Here is an 11,466-nt window from a genome sequence, read left to right as displayed (position 1 = left end):
GTTGAGAACCATTGGACTAGAATATAGTTTGCATGGGGCTCATGTAGAACAGACATGGACAAACTTGGGCCCTCCAGACATTTTGGACTTCAACTCCCACCATTCCTAACAGCCTCAGGCCCTTAAGCGGCTGAGGGGGGAAAGGAAGGGTCCTGAGGCTGTTAGGAATGGTGGGAGTTGAAGTCCAAAACAGCTGGAGGATCCAAGTTTGCCCATGCCTCGTGTAGCGCCTTTGAGACTTAACCTTCTCAAAGGTGCATCAAGATCCCCTTGATGGGTTGTTGTAGGTTTTTTCGGGTTGTATGGTCATGGTCTAGAGGCATTCTCTCCTGACATTTCGCCTGCATCTATGGCAAGCATCCTCAGAGGTAGTGAGCTTTGTTGGAACTAGGAAAAAGGGTTTATATATCTGTGGAATGACCAGGGTGAGACAAAGGATTCTTGTCTGCTGGAGCTAGGTGTGAATGTTTCAACTGACCACTTTGATTAACATACAATGGGCTGACTGTGCCTGGAGCAAACTTTTGTTGAGAGGTAATTAGATGTCCCTGCCTGCTTCCTCTTTGTTGTTGTGCTGTTGTAGTCTGGCATGGTGGTTGTTGGTGTGGTCCAGCATTTCTGTGTTCTCAAATAATATGCTGTGTCCAGGTTGGTTCATCAAGTGCTCCGCTATGGCAGACTTCTCTGGTTGAAGTAGTCTGCAGTGCCTTTCATGTTCCTTGATTCTTGTTTGGGCGCTGCGTTTGGTGGTCCCTATTGTAGACTTGTCCACAGAGAAGCCATTGAAATCCACAAGCATGTGGATAATTTCAACAGAAAGGAAGAGACCATGAAAATGAACAAAATCTGGCTACCAGCATTAAAAAACTCTAAAATTACAACAGCAAAACAGCAGAGAGGAAACAACCAGGCACATCTTAACGCCTCTCAACAAAAGATTTTCCCAGGCTCAGGCAGGCCTTCAAATGCTAATGAAGGTGGTCAGTTGAAACATTCACACCTAGCTCCAGCAGAGATGAGCCCCACCCCAGCCATTCCACAGATATATAAACCCATTGTCCTAATTCCAACAGACCTCACTACCTCTGAGGATGCTTGCCATAGATGCAGGCGAAACGTCAGGAGAAATGCCTCTAGAACATGGCCCTATAGCCCGAAAAAACCCACAAGAACCTAGTGATTCCAGCCATGAAAGCCTTCGACAATATTTTGTTGGTCTTTTCAAACTTTCCAAGCCCCTCCATACCCAAGGCTGAATTGCCTGCGCGTCCACACGTGACACTGGAGCATCGCCTTCCGTCCCAGCGTGTACAGCTGTGACCCCGCCCCCAGCCAAGCCGGGCCCCTCCCTTCACTTGCTGCTCCAAGGCTTTTTTTGGCCGCTGATCTCCCTCCCCGGCTATTTCCCAGCTGTCACTTTCCACGGACTAAACACGCGTGGGATCCAGGTGAGTCGAGGAGATGCCTCAATGAATGGGTCAGTTGGGTCAGCTGTGGACCAGAAGGTCATGATTTAATCCGGAGGGGGTTTTTTTTGGGAAGTTTTGCAACTTTCTTTGAAAAACTCCTCTCTTGCAACCTGCGCTCCACTTCCTTCTCTCCTTTTCACCCCTGGCTCCTGCCTTATTGGACTCCTTCTTTTCCTTCTTGCTCCCATCTGATCCCAGGGACAAGGAGACAAGCCTAGAAAAGTTCCTTTTTGGGCAGCCAGGCCAGGAGCCAACTCAGAGCAGTCTAAAAAGTAAGCTTGCCAGGCTGAAGAGGAAGTGGCAAAGGCAACTGCAGTTCCAGGAGGGGACCTGATGCATTTCCCATGCTTTAAAAATAGCAGCGCCTCTTCTTCCTGGATTATTGTGTGCTTATCTAGGAACAGAATCAATATTTTGGAAAGAAAAAAAAGGACCAGGAAGTATTATTCATACTTTGCAACTGTGTTGGGCGAGTAGAACGCGGGAGACGCAGGCATCCCTCTTCCTCCCCCGCCCCTCCCCCTGCTTTGTGGATTCTGGGAACTGAAGTTGACCCATGGTTTTCTAAACAGTTCCAGCCCAGCTTAGCTGTCCAAACGTATCTCTCCTTATGAATCATCTGGGGAGGCCCTGCTCTTGATCCCGCCTTCTTCGCAGGGATGAGAGACAGGGCCTTCTCAGTGGTGGCCCCTCGGCTGTGGAATTACCTCTCTAGGGATATTAGATCGGCCCCCTCCCTCCTGACTTTCCAGAAAAAAAAGTAAAAACCTGGCTCTTCGAACAAGTATTCAGGAATACGCTGCAATAGATAAACACGGAATTATGTAAGACTGAAACATGGAAGGGCTCAGACAATGCTATTGGGAAATGTGATTAATCAGGAAGACATTGGCTATTATATGTTTTCAATGGTTTTGTGTATGGGTTTTATAATGTTATTTTAAATGTTTGTAATTGTATTTTTTTAGATGGTTATGACATCAAATTGCTACCATTTTGTAAGCCACCTTGAGTCACTTTTAGACTGAGAAAGGCAGGATAGAAATACAGTAAATAAATACTAAATAAATAATTTTCTCCAGAGAAGTTTAATTGAGAAGATCTATGACACTTCAGGGACTTCATTAACATAATAATAATAATAATAATAATAATAATAATAATAATGCATGAATTAATTCTTAGCCACTCTCCTCAAGGCTCCAGGCAGAGTAAGACACAGCTCAAGTACATAGATAACAACATAAGACTATTAAAACACTATATAGTAAAAGATATAAGATTAAAACACAGTAACATTATTTATACCAATAACATGTAAGTTTAAATTGACTTGGAAGGTCTGCCAGTATATACATTGGGTTGCTGTGAGTTTGTATGGCCATGTTCCAGAAGCATTCTCTCCTGACTTTTTACCCACATCTATGCCAGGCATCCTTAGAAGTTCTGAGGTCTGTTGGAAACTAGGCAAGTGAGGTTTATATATCTGTGGAATAATGTCCAGGGTGGGAGAAAAAACACTCATCTGCTTGAGGCAAGCATGACTGTTGCAATTGATCACCTTGCTTAGCATTGAATATCTTTGCAGCTTCAAGGCTTGGCTGGTTCCTGCCTGGGGGAATCCTTTGCTGAGAAGTGATTAACTGGCCCTGATTGTTTCTTGTCTTAAATTTCCCTGTCTTCTGAGTGTTGTTCTTTATTTACTGTCCTGATTTTAGAGTTTTTTATACTGGTAGTCAGATTTTGTTCATTTTCATGGTTTCCTCCTTTATGTTGAAATTATCCACATGCTTGTGGATTTCAATGTCTTCTCTGTATAGTCTGACACAGTTGTTGGAGTGGTCCAGTATTTCTGTGTTCTCAAATAATATGTTGTGTTCAGGTTGGTTCATCAAGGGTTCTGCTATGGCTGGCTTCTCAGGTTGTAGTAGTCTGCAGTGCCCTTCATGTTCCTTCATTCGTGTCTGGGCCTTGTTGTGTTTGTGGGTCCCTCTGTAGACTTGTCCACAGCTGCATGGTATCCGGTAGACTCCTGCAGAGGTGAGAAGATCCCTCTTGTCCTTTGCTGAACGTAGTGTTTGTTGGATTTTCTTAGTGGGTCTGTAGAGAGTTTGTAGGTTGCGTTTTTTCATCAGCTTCCCCATGTGGTCAGTGGTTCCCTCGATGTATGGAAATAACACTTTTCATTGACTCCAAAGTGCCCCCTATTACCAAGAAAGGGCCAACCGGTATTTCATTTTGAGAGATTTTGTTTTAATATTCACAGTATAAGAGTAGTCACCTAAGTCACACCAGCATATTTCTCCAGAACAGGACTAAAGGAAGTTGTGTTGCAGTGTGCAGATCTGAACATCTCTCTCATTATAGTCTGGGAGTTTGGGATTATTATTTTTTCCAAAGTACCTGAATCATCAGAATGGTTGGGGATGCTGGGTGTGATAGTGCAAGGTGTCTGGACAGCATCAGGTTGGTGAGGTGAATGGTAGAGTAACGTATATGCTCTATTGCATTGGCCCTATTGTGCCCTGCCTTTGTATTTTACCACTTCACTCATAGGTGCCAGAGCCCCCAATTGCCCAATGGGTTAAACCCTTGTGCCGGCAGGACTGCTGATCAAAAAGTCGGCGGTTTGAATCTGGGGAGCGTGGTAAGTTCCCGTCTGTTAGCTCCCACGGGATGGTAATACATTGGAGCATCCCCTGAGCAACGTCCATGCAGATGGCCAATTCTCTCACACCAGAAGTGACTTGCGGTCTCCCAAGATACTCCTGACACGATAAAAAAAAAACCCCTCATAGGTGCCAAAGTAGATGTAACTTTTACTTGGTGAAAGCTATTAACACCTAAATACAGATTGAGCATCCCTTACCTGAAATCCTTGCAACCATAAGTGTTGTACATGTCTATGAAAAAATATTTGTGTGCATTGAACCTCAAGAAAGCTAATGTGTCAGCATCTAAGGCCCCATTTACACTGGTATATAAAATCCAGAATGTCTGCTTTGAACTGGATTATATGGCACTGTAGACTAATATAGTCCAGCAGATAATCTGAATTTTAATGGGCAGAGTAAATGGGGTCTAAGGCCCCTTCCACACAGCTGAATTAAACCCCACAGTATCTGCTTTGAATTGGAATATATGGCAATGTGCACTCAGATAACCCAGTTCAAAGCAAATATTATGGGATTTTCTGCCTTGATAATCTGTGGAAGGACCCTGTGTCGCTCACCTGCACTATTTTGGAATATTAAGGATTTTGTAATTCTGGATAAATGAGGCACAACATGGAGAAGAAGCATGTGTTTGTGGTGTGGGAACAGTGGGAACTGACAGGGGTAGTAATGGAAATCCTTTCCCATTCTGTGGCCTGAAGGATTCCACCCTCTCCACTTCCCCACCAAGAGATTCATGCAACAGAGCTCATGGATTGACACAATTAACTTTCTATTGAATTTGGCCTTAAGTGACAGTCGTAAGAGGAAGTACTGTTAAGCTAGGGCACAAGTCTGAATACCCTAAAGGCACCTGATTTTGGGAGCTAAGCACGGCCAGGCCTGGTTAGTACTTAGATGGGAGAATGCTAATGAATAGCAAGTGCTGTGGGCTATATTTCAGAGGAAAGAACTGGCATAACCAGCTCTCAATGTTCCTTGCCTAAGAAAACCCTGTAAAGAATTCATGGGGTCACCGTAAGTCAACAGGTTGCTTGAAGACTCTTTCACATGCATACATGACCTTTAATGTTAATTGGATTCTATTGGAGACTCGGGGCATGTGTTTAAATCTTTCTGAAAAAATAACTGGACTAATCTGAGCCCCTACCTAGTTGTTGCTGTGTGCTTCAACTCATTTCCAATTTATCGAGACCCTCAGGGGGTTTTCTGCCATTAGATTTTTTCAATAGGTGTGCAACTTATTTCCTCTGAGGCCCCTTCCACACAGCTGAATAAAATGCCACATTTTCTGCTTTGAACTATAAAATATGGCAGTGTGGACTCAGATAACCCAGTTCAAAGCAGATACTGTGGGATTTTCTGCCTTGATATTCTGGGTTATATGGCTTTGTGGAAGGGCCCTGAGACTGAGAAAGTGTGACTTGTCTAAGGTCACCCAAAAAATTCCTTGGCTAAGTGGAGATTTGAACTCCCAGAGTCCTAGGACCCTTCCAAACAGCTGCTTAATCTGGAGTAAGGAAGCAGGATTAAAAATTCCAGTATCTTAAGGAGACTCCTCACACAGAGCCATGAGTCCTGGGAAATCGTCTCACAGCATCCAAAAAAAGTTTGGTTAATATGGATCGAAGGGAACTACAAAAGTTACAGGACATCCACCAGCAGTTTTTTTTTATTTCTTCTCTCTCAATGATGGTTCAGGATGCATATATAACAAAGCACCAATCTTCCCCCCTTTATCCCACTTTCTTCCGGGTTTTCGGGTCCATGTAGATGGGGCTCTAGTCAAAGCACTATAGCACACTGTTTACCAAAAGGGAGTAATGCTTAACTTGATGGGAGTGTGTGTAGTGTGTACTGAGAGGAGACATGATAGCCATGTATAAATATGTGAGGAGAAGACATAGGGAGGAGGGAGCAAGCTTGTTTTCTGCTGCCCTGGAGACTAGGACACAGAGCCATGGCTTCAAACTACAGGAAAGGAAATTCCACTTGAACATTAGGAAGAACATCCTGACTGTGAGAGCTGTTCAGCAGAGGAACTCTCTACCCCGGAGTCTGGTGGAGACTCCTTCTATGGAGGCTTTCAAACAAAGGCTAGATGGCCATCTGTTGGGGGTGCTTTGAACGCAATTGTCCTGCTTCTTGGCAGGGGGTTGGACTGGATGACCCATGAGATCTCTTCCAACTCTATGATTCTATGATACTATTGATGTTCACAGAATTCACTGTATCTTTCTTCTGGGTAAACACACAAAATCCCAAGTTGTTGGAAATAGATTGTGCTCAGAGTTTGCTTTGTCCCAAAAGAAAAGAGGAAAGCAAGCAAAGCTAACAATAAGTACCACGGATTGCTAAAAATGGTGGTGGGTTTTTAAAATAACCAAGTTGGTCCTGCAACAAGCATTGCAGTTTGAAATTCTTCCCTGTCCCAGCAGTTAGCCTTGCCTTCAAGATACTCTATTTTCTTCCCCTTTCTGTTCTGCTTCCTCTCAGTATTCTGTGGCTACTGGGAGTCTTTTTTTTTTCCTTTATGATTTTAGTATGTGTCTGCAAATTTCAGGACTTCACCAAGCTTAGTGTTAATTCCATCTTGTCTGTGGGAAGAACCATCTTGCCTGCAAAAAGGCATCAGTATTCATTCCTAAAAACCAGAAACAGTGTGAATCATGGCATTGAATACATTTTTAAGCTTCACCTGCAGTGTTGCAGGAAAGACTTTACAGATAACCCAGTGGACTTCAAAGATCGCTCTCTGAACAAAGAAATACATTCTGAGATGTTGTGCAAACAACATTGAACTACTAAGACCTCATCAAGTCTTTGTGCCTTTGCTTTGGTTTTTTCTTGACTCACACCTGATCAGATTCAATATCCATTGTGAAAGGGATGCAACCCAGGCCCAGAGTTCACGCCCTGTAATCTCTCATCAAAATACACTAAGGAAATGAGCCCAGGAAAGATCTGAGTTGAAAATTTCGTAAGAGTGAAAGGCCAATAAAGGGCTAGCTGGTGTGTTGTGTTGAAGAGGATATAATTTAATGGCCAGGTTCTCACAAAACAGTAAACCAGACTGGGGATTGTTGCATTTTGGCATGTCGTCGTGTCTGAGGCCCCTTCCACACAGCTGTATAAAACCCCACATTTTCTGCTTTGAACTGGAATATATGGCTGTGTGGACTTAGATAAACCAGTTCAAAGCAGATATTGTGGAATTTTGTGCCTTGATATTCTGGGTTATATGGCTGCGTGGAAGGACCCTGAATCTATCCCTACAAACCACATTTGGAAGCCAAGGTCTAGTCTGTTTTGTTGTGCTGTCATGCCCAAAATTGCAGCCATGGGTTTTCCTTGCTTTGTTTCCTTAGCTGCCCATGGCCACATCTGCACTGACCACTCATGTCAGTGGTCTGTGCAGAAGTGTAGAGCTGTGTCAGCTCAATGGCAGCCACATGCTGCACAAAGTGCTATTCATTATTGTTATTTTAAAACAAATACAGTAGGGTCTCAGTAATCCAACCTTCACTCATCCAATGTTCTATATTATCCAATGCAGTCTGCCTCACTCCCGGATCCACAGCTGCTTCAATACATTGTGGTGTTTTGGTGCTAAATTCATAAATACAGTAATTACTATATAATGTTATTATGTATTCAACTGCTTTTTCTGTTGATTTGTTGTAAAAGATGATGTTTTGGTGCTTAATTTGAGGTTTAATAGGCTTTTCCTTAATTTCCCCTTATTATCCAACATTTTCGCTTATCCAATGTTCTACCGGCCCATTTATGTTGGATAAGTGAAACTCTACTCTACAGCTGAAACTATCCAATCTCACCCTAAAGGTGAAATATATGAAATAATTTCACATTTAATTAGATAATGGACTACTAAATGCTATATGGACTTCAGATTTTATTTAAAGTTTCTGAGGAATGTAAATAATGGCAAGACTGTAGATTAGAACCCAGAACCTTTAGTTGTAGTCCAGAATCTGTACACACCTAAAAGAACTCACCCAATTCCATTTTGCAATCTCTTATTACGCTTCATTTAAGGCTGACTCAAAACAGGCTTTGCAGCTTCAAAGCTGGTGTTCTATTAAGCAGTTTATAGATGTTCTAAATAAAAAATAAAAGCACACAAACATCAAACCCGTGCTCTGTTCCTCCTTCTTTGCTTAATACACATTATATTTCAAACTTAGTTATGTGACAATAGTTGTTTCTGCTAGAAGAGAGAAATAAAGCAACATGCTTCGTATCATTTTGCCTTTGGTTTCTCACCATCAAAGGGCACTGGGTGGATTAGTCAATTGTAAATAGGTGTTCCCATGTTTAAGCAAAGAGTGTCACACTAATTTATTCCATTGAATAAACACCTGGGCTAGAGGCACTTTACTTCCTTTAGAAAAATCCTTATGGTTGAATTGTCATGGACATATTTAGTTCATTAAGATTCTTTTATTAATGCAATACAAATTGTGGCCAGGTGAAAAATGAACTGCCATTCTGAAAAATAGATAGTTGTCGTACATACTTTCCAGAGTTTGGAAAACTTACTTTTTGAATGACACATCCCTGAATGCTCTGCAGCCAACATGGCCAGTGAGGGTCTGGGAGGTGTTGCTGTTGTAATGAAAAAGGAATTATCCAAGATCTTATTATTCATGGTTATATCTATGTAACTTAAGGCAAAATGTTTCACAGGAGTAAAAGAACTATAATGGCTCTTCTGGAAGCCAGCACAGAAGAGGCCATGCTTGTTTCCCTGGGAAATGTACAAAGACAAAGACAAAGAGAGGCCACTACAGAAAAATATATGTAGAAGTTGTCTATGGATTCTAGATACATGAATTGGGACATACTTGTATTCTGTGTCCTCTCTTCACTTCAAATTATGCAATAGAAAACAGACTGAAGCATGTTATTGTTGCTGTTGCTGCTGTTGTCCAACAGTGTGAACGATGTGTACTTTCCAGATGTGATTGGGCTGCAAATCCCATTATGGAGATGAGAGCTGCAGTCTAACTATATCTGGAGGACCCCAAATTCAGGCTGTCATGATGAGTTCTCAAACTTTAAAATTTGCCAGTGAATCACTGGAGTTTGTGAGTATTTGTGTGTGTGCATTTGTGCATACGTGCACACATATATGTATGTTCAGACACACTTGTCTTCTCAGTGACAGGTAGTGCCCAGTGACGAAAGAGTGAACAAGGCTGGAATATTGGCTTGTCAGAAAGAATGATTCAGGTCCAGGCCCGTAGTCAGAATTTTGATTCGGGGGGGGGGGGGGGGGGAGGGGCTGAGTTTTTGTTCGGGGGGGGGCTGAGTTTCAGGGGGGGCTGAGTCAGAGTGAAAGAGGGTCTACCCTAGCAAACCTTTTGTATCATTACCCCAATACCCCCATGCATATGGGATATATTGAGTATGGTGATCAGATCATGATATGAATAAATATAACAGTTTAAATAATGCACCAGTTAAGGTGCCCCCGGTGGCGCAGTGGGTTAAAGCACTGAGCTGCTGAGCTTGTTGATCGAAAGGTCACAGGTTCGATTCCAGGGAGCGGCGTGAGCTTCCGCTGTCAGCCCTAGCTTCTGCCAACCTAGCAGTTCGAAAACATGCAAATGTGAGTAGATCAATAGGTACCGCTCCGGCGGGAAGGTAACGGCGCTCCATGCAGTCATGCCGGCCACATGACCTTGGAGGTGTCTACGGACAACGCTGGCTCTTCGGCTTAGAAATGGAGATGAGCACCACACCCCAGAGTCAGACATGACTGGACTTAATGTCAGGGGACTACCTTTACCTTTAAGGCCTTTTCGCGAACCACCATGAGAATTTGGGGGGGGGGGGGCTGAAGCCCCCCCCCCCCCGGCAACATGCCTGTTCAGGTCTAAACTTTCCTAAAAGTTTAGGCCTTTGTGTGTGCGTTTGTGGCTTCAAGTTGCCTGTTGCAAGTGACCCTATTAATTTACTTAGGATTTGCTTAGGGAAGGAGTACTCTGAGGTGGTTATACCAGTTTCTCCTTCTGAAATATAGCTTAGAGCACCTGAACTTTATTGGTGGTCTCTCATCCAAATTTTTATCAGCCTGAATTCTTCTTAGTTTCCAAGATCAGTTGGGATCTGGTGTCTTTAGGATATACAGGCTTCTGTAAAAAGCTGTTAGCATGAAAACTGACCATATAGACTCACTGAAGAGCCCCCTGTAAGCAGATTCTCTGAAGTGGCGTTTCTTCATTTCTATGTACATCCTTCACTTGCAAGTTGTCTGCATAGTGTAGAGCACAGTGGTTCATTTAAGGAATTCTGATTGTTAAAAAAGAACTTCCTTCATAATTCCTCTGTAGTGGTGTCACCATTGCATAACATGTGCTGTACCTTGTAGGCCAAACACTGTTCACCATTACGGTCATTTAACAGAGATAAACCACTGATTTTTGCAATGCATGAACTTGTTGGGGTAAACCGTTAGAAAGAAATTGCTTGGTAGATGCCTCACAATGCCATTGGCAGGTAAGAGCATAACAGTCTTAAGAGCCCTGGAAGTCTCATTGACTTTAATTACCCTTTTCATCAGGAACTAGTTATGAAGCTCCATGAAAAGTGAAGCTTGTACTTTATCTTTGCGTTCCAGTCCTGCAATAATTTTGCTGTCTGGGATAGAGAGAGGAATGTTTTCTTTTTCCCTGCATTCCCTGTACAAAAAAAATAATTGATGATGAGAAAACTTGCTCTACCATATCAGGAGGCAACTGGCTATTTGAGGATGCAGTGCAATCTGGGAGTACAAGACTCTCTCCTGTTACATTTGCTGGCAGCATTTTTTTCCCTAAGTGACAGCTTCATTTTGCCTCATGGTAGGTCTAACTCTGCTACATTAAAATACAGTATGAACCTCATAACTGTGGCAAAATATATAAGGAGTTTTACTTATCCATTGTATCACTGATTAGTACTCACTTGGGCTTTTCAGTACAATATAGTATGAACCGCTTAACTGTGACAAAATATATATGTAGTTTCACTTATCCAGTGGAATCACTGATTATTACTCACTTAGGGCTTCCACTACAGATTGCACCCTCTCCTCTGTTGTTCATTCCATTGAAAATAACAGGGTTTGTGGTTTCATGTATCCATCCAAAATCTGGGAAGTTATCTCCCTTTTTTTTGATCGTGTCAGGAGCAACTTGAGAAATTGCAAGTCGCTTCTGGTGTGAGAGAATTGGCCGTCGGCAAGGACATTGCTCAGGGGATGCCCGGATGTTTTGATGTGTTACCATCCTTGTGGGAGGCTTCTCTCATGTCCCCGC

General features: G+C 42.8%; 1 protein-coding gene across 1 annotated transcript in view; it reads left to right on the top strand.

Moving 5' to 3' along the window:
- The first annotated feature begins 1,363 nt into the window (after nt 1–1,363).
- Nucleotides 1,364–11,466, top strand: part of PLD1 (phospholipase D1) — a 133,095-nt gene continuing 122,992 nt past the window's right edge. Inside the window, exon 1 of the mRNA XM_067466046.1 lies at nt 1,364–1,448. The gene's annotated coding sequence lies outside the window, so the exon portion shown is untranslated. The remainder of the gene's footprint in view (nt 1,449–11,466) is intronic.

The sequence above is a fragment of the Anolis sagrei genome, chromosome 3 (assembly GCF_037176765.1).
Source record: "Anolis sagrei isolate rAnoSag1 chromosome 3, rAnoSag1.mat, whole genome shotgun sequence".
Taxonomy (NCBI): domain Eukaryota; kingdom Metazoa; phylum Chordata; class Lepidosauria; order Squamata; family Dactyloidae; genus Anolis; species Anolis sagrei.
This window is presented reverse-complemented; position numbering and strand designations above follow the sequence as displayed.